This window comes from Nanorana parkeri, unplaced genomic scaffold (genome assembly GCF_000935625.1).
Source record: "Nanorana parkeri isolate BGI_ZX_2015 unplaced genomic scaffold, ASM93562v1 scaffold2252, whole genome shotgun sequence".
In the NCBI taxonomy this organism is placed as follows: domain Eukaryota; kingdom Metazoa; phylum Chordata; class Amphibia; order Anura; family Dicroglossidae; genus Nanorana; species Nanorana parkeri.
Window position 1 is genome coordinate 32,834 of NW_017308520.1, and position 3,942 is coordinate 36,775.

Sequence of the window (3,942 nt, forward strand, 5' to 3'; positions counted from 1 at the left end):
GGCTCTCAGGTGGGCTGTGCGGGCTCTCAGGTGGCCTGTGCGGGCTCTCAGGTGGCCTGTGCGGGCTCTCAGGTGGGCTGTGCGGGCTCTCATGTGGGCTGTGCGGGGTGTCAGGTGGGCTATGTGGGCTTTCCAGTGGCTGTGTGGGCTCTCAGGTGGCTATGTGGGTTTTCAGGTGGCTATGTGGGCTCTCGGGTGGCTATGCAGACATTCAGTAGTGCTGTGCGGTGTCTCACCAGGGGTCTGGAGGCGGGCAGCGCGGTGTCAGGAAGACATAGGAGGAGATGTGCGGGCCGGCTCCTGTTTACAGGCGCCTGCGGCTCGCAGGAAGGCTGCCCACGTCCCATGCTTGCTGGGGGCCTCGGCATTCTTCGAGTGAGCCTCCCGGCCCCCGCAGATCTCCTCTTTCCGTCTTCCCGTCAAAAAATGTAAAGCGTCCGGATGTCAGCTGGCCTGAAACCCGGACACAAGACTCAAATACCGGAACTGTCCGGGGGAATCCTGGACAGGTGGCAACCCTACTATCAGTGCCGGAATCCTGCTCCTTCCTTGTAGGTGATGATGCCGGAGTGTGACCGCCGGCCAGGACATGGAAGAAAATCGGCTTCAGGGGATCGGGTGTACAGAGTGCTGGCAGCCGGCTGAAGTGAGGAATAAGGAAAGTAGTCCAACTTATAACTCTCCCCCCAGACTTACCGAGTATTAGACCATTGAAGGGGGGAGGGGCACTAAAAAAAAGAATCAGCTTTAATCAAAAACATTTTTTTTTTTTAAAGTGTGACAAATCCAGGCTGTGTATTGCTAACGCTGGGGAAGGCACTGTGTGTATGTCTCTTTGTTTATCCTCCCATCCCCCATCCACACCTATCTGTTAAACTAATCAGCCCATTGTTAGACTCTGTGCCATGATGTTTGTCCGGTTAACTCGAAGTGTGTATTGGGACAACTCAGCCTCCTACAAAGTGGCTGATACCGGTTCTTTCTAGACCGGGAGGGGGTGGGCTTCTTTCTATAAAACTCCAATGCTTGGATGTTGCGCTGGAGTCTTGCCATGCAGTTTACAGTGCAATATCGGCCGGGAAAGCAGAATGGCAACGCGGATGGGCTTTCCCGGCAAACTGAGATCTAGGACTGTCCTCCCGGACATTCCCTGGCTGACCCGTGTGGGTCTAGCCGGGTCTGCTGGATTATGGAACAGGGGGGGAGTATTGTGACAAAACCAGGCTGTGTATTGCTAACGCTGGGGAAGGCACTGTGTGTATGTCTCTTTGTTTATCCTCCCATCCCCCATCCACACCTATCTGTTAAACTAATCAGCCCATTGTTAGACTCTGTGCCATGATGTTTGTCCGGTTAACTCGAAGTGTGTATTGGGACAACTCAGCCTCCTACAAAGTGGCTGATACCGGTTCTTTCTAGACCGGGAGGGGGTGGGCTTCTTTCTATAAAACTCCAATGCTTGGTGTTAATAAAGGCTTGTGTCATTCTGCTTACCTCAAAATGAGTTCTGCCTGATTCTTGAGGTAATGGTAACAGGGTTTGGAATACGTTCCATTTGGGAAGCCATATCACTGACGGAGGTGCTCAGTCGGGGTGCCAGGGAGTCCGTCACAAAAAGCACAAACTGAGTATTAAGAATGTTACCCGGCAACAAGGCAGATTCCGTTATTTTATGGGAAAGGTGAACAATTCTGGAAGACAAGTACATACAACAGGTAACTCCACCGTGTACCGATAATTACCTGCTTGGTTGCTGCGGGATCTCTCCTGTCTTGGTGAATTCCCTCCGCTGAGTTCCCGGGTCTGTACACCCGCTGTGCCCATTATGAGGGGCCCCCACCATCCCTGTGCTGAGTTCCCGGGTGGAAACCTAACCAGTAACCATTGAGGGGACCACACCACTGGATTCCTCAGGAGATATAAGAAGACGGGGTGACTCATCAGACGCGACTTGAACCTGAAATTACACTTTGGTGTGGACAGTAGCACGCTTGCTAACACGCAGACGTGAGCACATGACGCCACCGGAGCCCCTCTATTTCATGCAGAAACCCCCCAACAAACAGCCGACCATTTTCTCACCAAAATTTGTCATTTTATTTCAGTCCAAGATCCCAAAAAACAGAAAATAAAATAAAAAAAGTGCCATTATGTAACCAGTTCAGCGTCAGGACCCAAAAAGGCGATAAGGCGTTTCCTGTGCCTTCACTGAATGTATATGTGCACACGTACATGTATACCTCCCGCCGTCTGGACCTGCAGCACACCGCTGGCCCTCGGCCATCAAGCTTCAACGAGAGGTGACACAGCTCGGGGGACGCCCTGCCGGAGGTCACCTCCCCCCGATACAAGGCCACAGACGGCCGCGGCTCATATACATAGACGTGTCTATATACACGTATCATGTGTGCGCACCTTTCGGCGCACATAATATATATTTATATATTTATATGTTCCATATTTCCCTTTAACGATAGAACAATCTATATAATATAAATCTCATTAAGGTCAGTGGAGGGTAAAAGGAGGGGTACTCGGTAATGAAACTTCCACGTATAAATGGAACCTCAGCCCAAAATAACTCTGAATCTTATCGGGCTCCAAGGACACAATCTTCCGAAAGCTTTTTTTTTTTTTTTAACCAAAATAGAGGATTTGTATACTCCCCTCTGAGGTGGGATAAGAGTGCAACACCGTGGGAATTCCTACATTCCAAAGGCCGATACACTACATGGCCAAAAGCTTGTGGACACCTGACCATCTGTGGACACCTGACCATCACACATGTATGAGCTTGTTGGGTATTCCATTCCAAAACCATGAGCATTATTTTTGAAGGGGGGGCTTCAAATGTCCTCCACTCCAAGGCGACTATGACATCTTCCACTCTTCTAGGAAGGCTTTCCATTAGATTTTGGGGTGTGTCTATGAGAATTTATTTATGGCCATTTGTGAGGTACTGATGTTGGATGAGAAGATCCGGCTCACAATCGGTCTTCCAATTCATCCCAAAGGTGTTCAGTAGGGTTGAGGTCAGGACTCTGGGCAGGAGACACTCAAGTTCCTACACCAAGCTGGTCACACCGTGTCTTTATGGAGTTGGCTTTGTACACAGGGCACAGTCATGGTGGGACAGACAAGGGTCTTCACCAAACTGGTCACACTGTGTCTTTATGGAGCTGGCTTTGTACACAGGGGACAGTCATGGTGGGACATAAAAGGGTCTTCACCAAACTGGTCCCACCATGTCTTTATGGAGCTGGCTTTGTACACAGGGGGACAGTCATGGGGGAACAGAAAAGGGTCTTCACCAAACCTGGTCACACCATGTCTTTATGGAGCTGGCTTTGTATACAGGGGACAGTCATGGTGGGACAGTCATGGTGGAACAGAAAAGGGTCTTCACCAAACTGTGACCACAAGTCTGGAAGAGCTCCATTGTCTACAATGTTTTTGTAGGATGGTGGATCACCAGAACCTTCACTGGAGACCCCTGAACTCATTTTATAAGAGGAATCTACATGCTTTTGGCCACATAGTGTATATTGGTTCCCAGTCCCAGCAACCACTGAGCAGATGGGGGGGCTATTTATAAACAAGCCAGCAAAATTTGGCATTTGTTTCCTTCCTTTCACCAGATCTCATTGACTTTTTAATCATTTCCACCCCCAAAAAAAGCGTGAAATGAGAAGAAACTACAAAAATTGGCACCTTGAGAAAAATCTTTCACAGCCCCCCCAACCGACGTTGACTATGGAGGTGAAAATTGGTGAAAAATTCATTTAACCTCTTTTTTTTTTTTTCAATAGCTGAAATCCATTGAGAAAATTGATTTTGTCGCAGTAATAACGCGGCGAGCAAAAGTAATGAAATGCTGGAGGGGAAACGAATAGCTTCGGGTTTTTTTTTTATAAATAAGTGAAGGATAGGTGAAAAAAACCA